This window comes from Pteropus alecto, unplaced genomic scaffold (genome assembly GCF_000325575.1).
Source record: "Pteropus alecto unplaced genomic scaffold, ASM32557v1 scaffold87, whole genome shotgun sequence".
Lineage (NCBI taxonomy): Eukaryota > Metazoa > Chordata > Mammalia > Chiroptera > Pteropodidae > Pteropus > Pteropus alecto.
The window spans coordinates 1832609-1847052 of NW_006443225.1; positions in this window are offsets into that span (position 1 = coordinate 1832609).

Consider the following 14444-nt stretch of genomic DNA (forward strand, 5'->3'; position numbering starts at 1 on the left):
TATGTTATTGATACACTCAAACTCACATGTGCATTTGCACACACATGTATTAGCTTTCAGGCAAAAAACACATAATAAAATCTCCATAATGTCTATTCTTCATCTCAAATTTTAGAATTGACACGTTTCAGAGAGCTTTTATTTTCTCCATTTTTCTTTCTCTTTGCAACAATAAAACTACAAATATTTTTTAAAACATTTTTTAAGAAAATTGGAGGACGATTTTATTCTGGAAAAGTAGAAATTAAAACTGATATACTAGACCCAAGATTTTTTGTTTGTTTGTTTGTTTGTTGTCTTTAAATCAATGTTTCTAACTCCAAAAGTTACCTAAACTTTGTTGAGAAAGATCGCTATATAGAATTTTTATAATATTCCTGAAAGTTACTTTAAGCAAACTCAGCACTCAGCCTTTGATGACTTGAAGCATACCTATGATAAGTACAGGTCTCATTGACCCAATGGGAAACTACAGATTGATACTTCTTTTGTTGAACAGCCTGTGATTTCATTAATTTCACTGACAGTAATTCTGAGCGAAATTTATGAAGGCCACAAAGTAGAGTTAGTGAACCGCATGAAATGTCAGCATGCCCACTTTGGACTCTGCGATCTATATTTTTCTCTCCCCACTCCCACCAAGACTGTTTGCTTTGCCAGGTAGCTTTTTTTCTTATCTAATTTATAGTGCTTCAACATTGTAAATGACCTCACTGGAGCTTCATTACTGACAGTCCTGGAAGGCTCTTTGATTCTACCGAGTGCCATGGGTGTTTTACTGCGAACATTTTGTTTTCTGTGTAGGCACAACACTCACACCCACACCACATTACCCACACCACACACACTACACATCACACAAACACACCACACAATCACACACACATTATATACACCACACACACACCACATATACACACCACACACAATGTCTCAGAGGCAGCGTCTAAAAAACCAGTTTCCTGTTACACCAGATGGATCCTTTTACACCTATAGTCATATTGAGCTATTGTTTCTCTGCCTATGGTCTACTTCCCTGCCTTTAATAAAACAGCACCCATGTCAGTCATGGCCCATTGGCCCTAGAACTAGGTTCAGCAAAGCTAGGGAGACCCAGCCCTGGGGCTTTTCCTGGAGCAGTTGAAGGAAAGCTGGTTTTGGGATTGTGAGTCATAATCTTGGAGTTGCTAGAAGAGATCTTGCCACCATGAGAGGGGCATTTATTTGAGAACAGAGCCAACACAGAGGCGAGAAAGGCTGTAACAAGAAGTTCAGGCCTGGATCCCCTGCCAAGTCTCCCTTCCCACACTTCCCACTTATGACCATAAGGCTTTGTTTTTTTCAGTTTCAGTTGATTTTTTTTGTTTTGTTTTGCTTCAGTTGGCTTTTCTGTCATTTGCATTCTGAAAATTCTTAACTAATTAATGATTTTTAGCAAAAATTAGTTTACCTTTTGAGATAGTTTGAATACCCAATATTCCTCTAGGGCTGATATCTCAATTGGTGTGTTTAGTAAACACCTTTTTCCACCAGTAAAATACAAGGCAAATGGCATAAACTTAAATCATGAGAATTAAAACTAAGAGTATTATGATGCTGTGGTAGTAATAACAAATAGAAATATTGCTGTTTTGATTAATATAATCTTTGGTTAGGCACAGATATAAAGATAAACATATAGTCATTAGTTAAAAACAATAAAAAACAAAATATTTTTAATTAGAATGATGAATTATTAAGACAAAAAGGGACAAATGCTATCTAACTGTAAATTAACACATCAGACCTATTAACACAACAACGGATTAGTCAAAATGTGAGAAAAAATAAAAATTTTAATGTATATAATCTGTCAGAATTTTTAAAAACAACAATAATTTCAATAAAGCACTACTGAGTGTTTAAACCGATACCTAATATTATTACATCTATACTTTCAGTAGTTTAGTACTCTGTATGGAGTGTATTATACATATAATTTTTCTTAATGAGAAAAGAAGCACTACAAACTACAAATTAAAAAAAGTTAACAATGCATCACACGAAGATCACCAAATCCAAAAAATCCCACACATTTTATGAGCTAATGTTTGCCACATCTCTATAACACTCCTATGCTTTTCGGTGACATACTCTTTAATTGCCTCACTATATAACACTGAATTTGTAATAGAAATTTTTATAAAGAGAATATAAAGATGAATTAGTCTTTCCTTTAGCACAGTCGACAGATATTTTTTAAGTTTTGATAGTGTGGACACATTTTTTTCAGTTTTACAACTTTTTATTGGCAACCTCATGTAAATCCTAACAATTATCGCCAAATTTAGAAAAACTTCTATCAAGTTTCTTTTACATATGAGTGTCTTTTTATATTTTTCTTTTATACATTAAGTTTCTTTTACAGATTAGGGCATTTCAATTTTTTTGTGTGAAGTAACTACTTTTAAATGCTGTTGGACTAGACAACACACAATCAGTTTGTCCCTGATGTTCTTTTTGTAGTGTTGTCTTATGAGTTGCAGATTATGTTCACTGATGCCAATATTTTGGGTAAAATACAGTCATAGGCAGATGTAAAATGTGTAAGACCACGCCAATACTATCTGATGAAATGTGATGGAGTAGAAGGCAGATTGGAAAGAGACAGATGTCTTAACTGATCGCTGTGAAACATCTTATTTTTTCAAAAATTTAAAAATATAAGACCAATTGAACACTAAACACTTCTTAGAGTTTTGGGGTGGACCCATATAAATGGGGATCCTAAAACCTAACTTTAGATAAATTCACCTCTGGGCAACACTGAAAATTAGATCCAATTGGGCTAAATCTCAGAACTAGTCTACTTATTAGAAAACGAGACCTAGTCCTTTGCTTAAATATTTTTCTAGAATCCCTAGGAAAAAGACTATTATACTTCTAGTTTACATAAATACAGTAAGAGAAGTAATTTCCTGGCCATTTGACATGACCTTTGGTCACTCCTTGAAGGTGAAATAATTCTGATACCATGTTGGTTCTATTAATTAGTTCCAGGAGTTAAAACTGTGAGATTCTCTTCCTCTTTGGCTATAGTGAAAGTTGAATCATGTCTCAAGTGTTCCTGGAAAATCTGATTTTCTCAAGCTTTTGTGATTACACAGCAGAACAGATATCTCAGGGATTCTCTAGGATTCTGTTTCCTTATTCTACCACCTAACTACCAATATTTTGGAAGCCATCAACACTAGGAACATATAGCTAAGGAGTTTAGAGTATACCAGACTGATCTCTTTGTAGTCTTGTGATTTTGGTCATTTATTTAATTAAAAATGGTAAAATTTCTCTCTGAGTCTCTCGTTTAGGAGGAAGGCAGCTGCCATGTTGTAAGGATACTTGAGCAATGCATGGGGAGAGGCCAGAACCAATTCACCAGCCATGCGAGGAAACACCTTGGTAGTGGACCCTCCAGCCCCAGTCAGGCCTTTGGACGGCTGCTGTCCTGGCTGACACCTTGCTTACTACCTTAGGAGAATCTCCAAACCAGAATCAGCCTCTCTACAATACTAATCTGCAGAAATTGTGAAGGTAAATAATGTTTTAAATTATGGATTTAAAAAATGTTCAACAGCTTTATTGTGATATAATTCACATCACACAACTGACTTATTGAAAGTGTACAATTCAATGTTTTTTTTAGTATATCCACAGAGTTAATGATAGACTTAAAAATTATGATAAAATACATTAATATAAAATTTACCATTGTAACTATTTTTAAATTTGCAGTTTAATGGTGTTAAATACATTGGCAGCCAATTTCCAGAACTTTTATATTCCCAAACTGAAACTCTATACTCCTCGAAAACTAATTCCCTATTATCCCTCCCCCAGCCTCTGCCAACCACTATTGTATTCTCTATTTCTATGAATTTTACTGCTTTACTCTATGTACCTCATATAAATGGTATTATACAGCATGTGCCCTTTTATTTTTATCACTGTCTTATTTCAATTAGTACAATGTCTTCAGGGTATATCCCTGGTCTCACATATGTCAGCATTTCATGCCTTTCTATAGCTGAATAATATTCCATTGTATGTACCTACCCCATGCTTTTAATCCATGGATTTGTTGATGGCCACTTGGGTTGCTTCCATCTTTTAGCTGTTGTAAATAATGCTGCCATGACCATGACTATACATATATCTCATCAAGGCATATAGTATCTAGTATGTACACAGTTATAAGACAAATCCTGTGAAAATTTCTGATGAAACCACCACCATAAAAAGAGTTATCAGTTGTTGGTTGTTCAGTATATTTCTGAAGTGGCTCAGTGTCTGAGTATCAGATTCCACACATCTTATATCTTGCCAAACATTCTGGAAACTACTCTCTTCTTTCCCTCTCTTTATGATGACTATCTACTGGAGATCAGTTGGCCAGTATGAAACTCTTGATCTGTAGTCTGGGTCTCTTCTTAAGAAGAGGATGCAAAGTTCAGAAAAAATAAAACAAAATTATTTTATTTCAATATATGTGAGAGTACAAACCCATGTTTATATTCTTTTTTTTTTTAAGTAAATCATTAAAAACAAGTGCAAAAGAAATTGAGGATGCCTTAAAACAGTCCCCTGAGGGACCCAAAACGGTGTGAGATGGGGACCCCTCTGTCAGAGGAGGAATTTCGGGCTCTGAGGTCAGCCTTAGGTTTCCAGAGCTGGACAGTCCAGAGAATAGAAGGAAATCTTCTGCCTGGGCTGAATCTTTGACAGATCTTCTCCGTTCAACAAAAAAATTCTTGATGGAATCTTGATGTGCACCCTATCCACACTGTGTGCAGTGTGCCAGCAAGGTCATTATAAGGAATTGGAGGAGCTGCTAATAAAAAAAGGAGTTAGTGAGCCCATCAAGCCTTTGTGTTTCAGGGAGGAAAACCATGAACTGAAGAATACAATAACCCATTACTTGGTGGTGGCAAGCAGTTGGGACTGGAAAACTATCAGAAAGCAGGGCTAGTGCGTTTTTGACCACTTAAGATACTTCGTTTCCTTTTGTCTTTGATTCAGACATTTGTTCATCACCTCCCTTAAAAGATGAATTTGCTCAAATGAAATTTCCATATTTCCTGCTAGAAAAAGCATAGTATTCACTTAAATGAAGAACATTCTTTCATTTGAGCTTCCATAGCCTGTTATTGAGAATATTTAAAGTGACTTTGAATACTTTTCCATAAAATATCTTGGGTTCTACTTGCATTAGTAGGTGGTCCCTACAAACCTCTCTATGCTGTTGGTGAGGAAAACCATGTTTTCCTCAAGGTGACCTACCATTCTGGGGCAGCATGTCTCCAGAAGGGCCTTCAATGCTTCTTTGTGGCTCTAGTGGAGCTGTCAGGCAAGGAAAGTGAGTATGTGCAAAAAGAAGTCCTTTGAGTATCAGCAATGCTGAATGTCAGCTTGGGGAGAAACTGTCTCAATATTTATTTGTAAAGTTAGGGGCTTAAATTACATAAAGTCTACTGCTCACCAGATCTTGGATTCTAGTAAGCTTGGTTGATCGAGGTCAGGATCAGCTCCATGTCCAGGCCCAGGTCCTGTATAAGAGCCACACTCAACCTGTTCTTCAGGACTTACATCCTTCCCTTCTCCTACATATCTGCCTTGTTTACTGGCCTGTGAGCCTTTGGGGACAAAGGACTGTGTATCTTCATCTTTGAAGCTCTGAAACTTACACAGTATATGGTATAAAATACATGCTCAATGACTGTTCTTTGAATTTCAATGTTTAAAACAAGATAATAAACTATGATTATATCTCCAGTTAAACACCTGGCCCCTAAAGCCAAGTGCTTCTACTTGTAACACCCCTAGTCTTCCCAGTGCCACAGATCAGAGACCAAATTCACTACCAACTCGCTCCAATCTGGCTTATTTTCTGACTTTACTTCAGGTACCCTAAGCTAAAATATGAGAATCTTCTTAGACCTCTGCCTCTCTTTCCTTCATTATCCCTTATTTCATGATCCAATGTCCTACTGACTCAGTCCCCAGAGTCCCTTTTGTTTGACATAGGATTCTCAATGCCTAGTAGTTTAGTGCCTGACGCAGTAGGTGCTCAATGACGATTAGGCGAATAAAAGAATGACATTATTAAGGTATTTGAGGAATCTCGTAGTGCTAACCATCCTCAGTAGTGCAATGAATTGTCATCTGTTTGAAATGGTCTAAGTTTACAGCAGAGAGTGAGGAGAATGAAGCATGCATTTCTGCATATTTCTTTTCAGTGCTCTGACTTGATTTTCTAGAGGGGTTGTCCATGTTTTCCTCAAGGTATATGAAGACTGTGCTCGCCAGTCCCAAGCAGTCAATTTCCTACCCTCAGCTTGCATGTCTGCTCTGACCTAAAGGAGCTGCGTCCTTTTCCACTTCTACCTTCACAGAAAGTCTGACATGTTGACAAGAAAAGGGCATTCCATTGTGATGCATTGCCTCAAGTTGCATAAATCTCCTAGGCATCAGAAAAGACACCATTTGAAATATCGTCTCCTTTAACCAAGTTAACAATTCTACCTCTGTGTTTCATAAAGAGATACCCCCTACACAAATTTACCTTCATATTTAATAATTATTTATCAAAATTGGAAAAAGTGCTCAATTATATACTAGCAAAAGTTGTATTAGTTATTCCTCTGGGATACATTTTTTTTTTTTTTTAACATTTAAAACCATTTGGTCACAGGAATTGTTAAAAATATTAAATTTTAATTTACGTACATTTTTCCAGGGACAAATAATGAGTGATCAATAAAATAAATTCAAGCTTATGCATATGTTACCTTAGGATAAAATTCTAACAGGCATATGAAATGGAAATAGAGCTTTTGAGGAGAAAATGAGTTGATGTCAAATTTCTGAGTGTTTATTAAAATCTTATTCTAGTACTTTAAACAGATAATAGTAGTTAACAAGTAACTGTGCTACTACTAGTATTCCCGTGGATTTATTTGAAAGTAAGATAAAGAGTTTTATTTATAAATTTAAGTATTTCCAATACACAGGAGGTCACATCCTTTGCAACTATGTAAATTTAAGAGAAGATTTTTGGATGGCAATGGATCAATATAAAATGGGGAGCAGTTTTTCAAATTCTTAAAGTAGATGGGTGCTTTAGTCATTTTTAGATGAAGCCATAATACTAAAGGAAACATCCCTTATCATTCAGTTTAACATAAAACTATAGAGGGTTGCCGTTGAAGAACTAAAAATAGAAGCGCCCCTGCACGTCATGTTGCCATAGCATAGGTGCTATTTAGAGCCAGGAAAAGTGAAGCTCTGTTGCCATACAAAAGACCTCCCCAATTGTGTATTGCTTACTTCCTCACATTGTGGGCCTTCAGGATCTGCTGGCAAATGTGGGGGTGAGTCAGGCCTGAATGGCTGATTCCAGGACCTAGATAAGGCATCTGGAAATCTCTCCATGAGCCCGAAGAGATGGTGAGGCAGCCACCCATTTTATCAAGGTTGCTTAGGGTAGTGCCAAGGGCACGGTCATACTGGGTCCTGTGGTGCCTACGTGAAGGCAGGTTCGGACCATTCTGTAGTGAATCTGCACAGCCTGATACCAGGCTACATGCTGTTGGATGAAGAACTCAGCCTCAGGAAGGAGAGTCTATCCACAGAGGGAAAAACCCAGGACAGTTCCCGGCACTTAGAAGGAACTAATAAAAGTTCTGTGTATGAATTCCTTCAAAGCAACCTTAAAGATATATCCTTAAAGGTTATAACCCAGGCAACACTCTAATAGCCTATTATTTCCCCTAGAAATATGCAAGCAGCAAATGAATGGACTAAGCACCTCACTGAACCTGTGTTATTAGTCTGTTGCCCAATTGGTTCAGCCTGACATCTCTATAAATTCTCCTCTCTCAGGTGTTCTCCTTACCTGAGGGCCAGGTAATGGAGACCCAATGCCTGCTGGTGATTCAATTGGAATGTTCACAGGCACCTTCAAATCCACTGCTTCAGAAACACACTCCTGCATCTCAGCTAACCTCCAGACCTCTCTTTACAGCCGTCCCCCATTTATTCAAGTCCAAAACACGGAACCACCTTCCATCTCTCACTTTTCTCTGTGCCATATCTTAGTTTGTTGCTTGTTTGTTTGTTTATATTATGGTAAAATATACAAATTTTTTTTTACCAATTTAATTATTTTTAAGTGTATAGATCTGTGGTATTAAGTATATTCACATCGTTGTGCAACTATCTCCACTAGCCCTCTCCAAAACTTCTTCACCCTTTTCCCATTTAGAAAAAAAAAAAGTTCAGCTCGCTGCCAGCATTCATTTAACATCATGTGTAGAAATGTTATATTTTCTAGGATTTGACATTTTCAGCTATGAAACTCTAAAAACAGAATGCTATAAATAGAATGATGTTATTTGTTTCCAAAGACTATCCATATACTAGAGAGATGCGAAAATAATAATAAAAGCGAGATATTTCATGGCAAACTTTGGGAGTAAGGTTAAGACTGTAATCCATGAGTTATCTTGGGGTAAATGCTGCAGCTGCAAGTGCCACCAGCGAGTATTCTTGGGGCAAAAGGGAAAAGCGTTCATCATTCCAAACAGAAACTCTATATCCATTAAACAATAACTCTCCATTCCTCCCCACTTCCTCTAGCCCCTAGTAATGACTAGACTACTTTCTCTTTTTATAAATTTGACTACTCTAGGTACTTCATATAAGCTGAATTGTACAGTATTTGTCCTTTTTTGTCTGCCTCGTTTCACTTAGTGTAATGCCTTCTGGGTTCATCAATGTTACAGCATGTGTCAGAATTTCCTTCCTTTATAAGGCTGAATAATAGTCTATTGTATGTATATACCATATTTGTTCATCCGTTTATCTTTTGAAAGACATTTCTAATAGTTTTCTGATCTCATTAAACTCTATTTTATCATTACTCCATTACTCTAGTTGACACAGAAGTTCCTTAATTTCCTAGTTCATCTCTTCATCTTAAAATCCTTCTGGTTCCAGTCCTTCTCATGCATCACCTAACAATTTATCTAGCATTTCTAATAATTGCTCTATTCTCCTGTGTGTCCCAGTTCCTTGCCTCCAGATGGCCTACGCCCAACCAACGCTTACCTCGTCTTACTACTTTCACTGAAGCCCCCATAGTCACCCTACTTATCAGGTCAAGAAACAGTTGTTGGATGAGTCCTGTGTTTTGGGGACAGAACACAGCAGGAAGTCAGAAAAGGCTCTAGAGGACACATCCACCCTGGGAAGCTGGAGCGTGGCTGGGAATCCCTCACCTGGCCTCCCCCACAGCTCCCTCATGGCTGTGCCACCCACCACCTGCTCTCTAGACTGTTCTTCACACCCCTCTTTGCATGCCCCATTTCCCGGTGCAAGGAGTGCTCCCACCCCGTAGATGACTGGAGCACATGTGGTTATGAGTGTGAATCCTGGAGGTAGACACTTGTCCTCAGCCTCAAGCTCTGCTATTCACTAACTTAGACCCTGGGATAAATTCACTTTCATTTATCTTATATTAGAGTATAGTGTTATATTTGTTCTACTTTAGCATTATTGTTGTTCTTCTCTTACTATACCTAATTTATAAATTAAACTTTATCATAGGTATGTATGTATAGGAAAAAAACATAGCATATATAGGGTTCATTACTATCCACAGTTTTAGGCATCCATTGGAGGTCTTGGAACATATCCCCTGCAGATAAGGGAGAACTACTATATTATTGCAGTTACCTTTCTGTGATTATCCTCAAGTGTAAACTTTAGCTCATTTGTTAGGTTTCCACCCCCTCTCTTAAATATCTTCAAATGCCTAGTTATATGCTGAGCACAAGGAGAGTGCTGGTAACAGTAAGACATCACCTCTGCTCCTCGGGGCTTCCTAGTATGTATTTCTGCTTCTTTCTAGAGCCCCATGGTGATAGCACAGTGTATGACCCTCCCTCCCTCTCCCCTTCCTTCCTTCTTCCTTTTTCTTCCCTTTCTTCCTTCTTTCCTTCCCTCCTTCTTTTCTTTCCTGTGTTGGACACTGCCCAAATGCCAGAGACCCTGCAACAGACAGGACAGTCACTCTTTCATGGAGAGCACTAACTAATGGAGAAGACAAATAATAAATGCATAAGTGAATAAATAATATGATTCTAGAAAGCAATAAGCACTCTGGAAAAATCAAGAAACATGTCAGGAATGGGTGTGCTGCTTGACGTAGTTCTGTTAGGAGTATCCTCCTGAAGAGACGTCACCTGAGCAAGACCTAAAGAAAGAGCAGGTGTCAGCTCCGACCAGACCTACAGGAAGAACAATACAAGCAGAAAGAATAGCCAGGGCCCAGAATCAGGGCTGAGCTGGGTGTGTTTGGGTGAAGCAGCCAGAGCAGGGCGGAGGTGCTGCAGTGAGAAGTGAAAACAGAAGTGGCGGAGGGAGATCATGGTCTTGTTGGTTCTCAAAATATGTGGCTCAGGGCTTGTATTTCTATCCCAGGTGTGATGATAAGCCACTTAGAGGGCAAATGACATGATTAAGTTGGCAAATGACATGATCCAACATGTACAAGAAGCAAGAAGACCAGGTGGGCTGCCACTGCAGAACAAGCATAGCAGGTGGGCACAAATACCTGCTGAGCAAAGCATTTGCTGTCCTGACTGCAAGACGCAACCCTAACTGAGCACCTGTCTCTAGCTTATGCTTTTTAATTGTTAAAAATCAAATAAGAACTAAGCAGATATTGTGTTCTATGAATCGGGCCCCCAAAATCTTAATCTCGTGCTAATTAAAAGAGTGAATTTATTCAATTTCTAAGTTCAAAAAGAAAATATGTTAAAAAATTTAAAAACATATTTCCCACAAGAAAGTTTATATACCAGAAATGGAAGAGACAAATTCAGTCCTTTCATCTCTCTCTGATAGAACATAAGTGTTGATATAATTTTAAATATCTCATGGGGTGATTTTTTATTGTTTCTTAAAGGCAATTGTTTCCATATTTCAAACATCCTTCTATTAAGAATTTAAATTGCAATTTTTTTTTCTATTTTAAACTAACAAAGAGCCAGTGAGAGTATATTTAATATAAGAAGCAATAAAAGAGAGCTGACTGGGCTACAAAAGGTTGTAAACACAAATACTTTTTGAATTAATTTCTTAGAGCTACTCAATTATGTTGGCCAATGTGATAGAAATTCTTGTCTCTTCTGTAAAATTATTTATTTCAGGTATTTGTAGGTTACTAATCTTAATCCTTGACTCATCTCCTGCCCCCTAATCCATGTCAAAAAGGAAAAAAAGAATCATTGATTAGCCTAGCTAAACATCAAAGGAATGATCTTCCCCATAAATCAACCCCCCAATCTCTTAATTGCTTTGTTGATTTCTCCCAAACTTCCCCATTTATCTATTGAACTACTTACTCCTAAAGCCTCAGGTTTGTTGTCAGAAATTCTTCACTTGTTTTTCTGCGACGAGTTATTGTCCAACTAGTGATGCTTGGATAATCGAGTAGTCCTGCCCCCATGAACAGCACAGAGATATCAAGTCTGAGAAACTCAGCCACTTCTCATCCTGAGCGCTAAACTGACTAAAACTGAAGACTCTCAGTTCCCCGCTTTTTAAAAAAGCGCCTTCATATCCCAATGATCACAAAGGTGATCGGTTTGCTTTTGTTGTTTTCTTCTTTTTTAAAAACAAAATTAATGGGATGATAACCTCCTTCTCACCAGACCTGAGTATTGATTTCTGCTTCATTTTTTAGCCCCTCTTCTAAGTTCTGAAGACTCTACCAAATGGGGATATTGATCAGCAGGCTGCTTGTCACTTCTTTGGACACAAAGGACACTAGCCCTGTTACCTTCATGCCCCAGAACAGACCTAAAGGTAAAGGGTCAGAGATGAAAGGCTTCTGATTAGTTCTTCTTTGTAATCAGCCTCCCAGGAAGCGCTGAGACTCTATTTACACCTGTCCTTGGAGTTTAAGATGGAAAACTTTTACTCCCGGGTCCATGCATGGACGTAGGTGAAGCAGAACCCTTATCTTTCTCAATTTTCTTACTGGGAGAGATAGATTGTTTGTTGTGAAGGCGGGTTGCCTTTTTAGGTAGAAAGCCTATGTTTCCTGAGCTTTTAATTTGTTACCTGCTCTTCCAAGACTTCATCTGTTATACGAATTCCAATGCTTTGGGACATTGATTAAAGAACACCAAAATAATTTCCTCTGAGAAAAAGAGCATGCAGGCCCTGATGGACTCTATTTTCTTTCCTCGGTTTGCAGCGATGCCATTGATTTCATTGTTAAGCCAGAGCAGAGAGGGTCAAGGGAGTTTCAGGAAGCAAAGAGAAAGAATGCAAGAAAAAAGTCATTACTTATCCATGTTCATGGAATGACCAATTAAAATTCAGGAGGGCAACTCTGAACCATCTCCTGGAGAACAGAAGTTTTCTAAAATGGCCTTGGCTTAATCCTCTCCCCTTATAGTTAACTCAATGACTAACCTTTAAAAACAAGGTCATGCCATAAAGTTCTGGTAATCTTCTGTTACTATTTCATGTATATCCTCTCCTTTCCAGGTCTAGATTATTACCTTAAAACAGGCATATATTTTTCATTGGAATCACACCCATGTTCTCCTCTACTCGCTTTGCTTTTGTCATGCCCTAGTCATTTATATTCTCATTCCTCAAATAAGGGAGGTTATTTTCATGCATATCCCCTAAGTTCTCTTTAGTTTCTAGAACTGTAAACATATGACTAAGCAATATGTCCAAGAAGCTACGAAGAAGGAAGAAATGTGCAGAGTCTAGTTTAATTATCAAAGTGATACTTCATGCTTCAGGTAATTGTTAGGGGGCGGCGTGAACGGTGGGCATAATGCTCTTGGGATTTGGGTCGAGGACAGCCCTCCTTCTCTCGCGTTGCTCCCCTTCTCTGCCCTCTTCCCTGTCCTTTTTCCTGGTTCCTCTGGTCTCAGAGCAGCAGCTGTCGTCTCCTTCTCTTTCCAGAACCTGCGAAGCTATCTCCCGAATCTGCCCAGACTACTTCCTAACCCCTGAGGAGCCTCTCTCCTTGGCCTCTCACATTCTGACTCAGAAGCCAAGGAGCAGGCTGACTTGGGGCTGTGCGTAGCCATACCTGGACCCGGTTTAGTTGGGGAAGGTTCACTGCATTGCTTTGCACCCCAGTCAGAATCCCTGTGTGCAGGAAATATCATTGGAAATTATTTTCACAACTGGCTGAGTATAACTAACTATAAATACAGGGCACTTCTTTTTGTCAATGCTCAGTGATCGACTTTACGGACAAAGGTGGCCATCACATGGCTCCAGTGGAGAATGAGAATTGCAGATTTGCTGAGAAGCAAATTTCCCTGAAACTATTTTTTTCATGTGTACATTCAACATTCCTAAGTTTCATTCACTAATAAAACGTAACTTATTTTTTGTCCATATTTCAGATTGTGACAATCGAACTTCGCCTTACATAGGAACAACAGAAGTCCACAGACACCTGGCCCACAAGGCAATGTTGCCTTCTCTCTACTCCTCTAGCATCAATTTAATTCTGTCATGAAAGAAGCAGAATGGTTTTCAGAGGTCTATCTGCAAATGCCAATCTTATCATGATAAGCAAGAAATCTAAGTGCTGTTTGTTTTAGAGTATTTTTCATCAACTTCCAGCCCAGTTGCTAACTCAACTTGTGTCATAAAACAATTCACATAGATACTGGGATTAGTAAACCTTTGAAGGCAGTGTCAATCAAGATATGGTCACTTTGTACCCTGCTGCTCCTAAATTCTGCTGAAGGTTGGCTCCTCTTGTTGTCCAGCAATTCCTGATCACTAATTAACGACACTTGGGCATGTGAACACTGCTTGCCCAATGAGTATATGATGAAATTTATACTCACTCTGCTACACCACATTACTAGCCAGTAAAAGGTGCTCTTTAGAATTAACCTGATGTGGTTGGGTTAAGTCAATATGATGCTTATTGTTTGCTTGTTTAATTCTTGTTTGATCTCCACTACAGATGATATCTGGGCAGTTCCTTATGATGTCCAAGGATGAGAAGCCCAGCAAGGAAAAAATCCTTGGGAAAACTGAAACAAGAAATAAGAGAGAAATTGGCTTTAGAAGACATTGAAAAAGATCTACCTCTAAAAAGAATTTAGAGCTAGTTCTACTTTCTTATTAACTATTTATGTGCTATAGACATGTAGACACGCTGGCCACGTTTACTGTCTATTTAATAATGAGATTGAACTAGATATATTCTTTAGGTTTCTTCTATTAATTAATTACTATATTAATTGATCAACTGGCCTTCTGGCTGTTCCTCCAGCCTGCAAGCTGTTTCCTGCCCAGTAACACTCATGTACTCATGTACTCACGTTTTTCCAGGCTGGGTGCTCACCCCG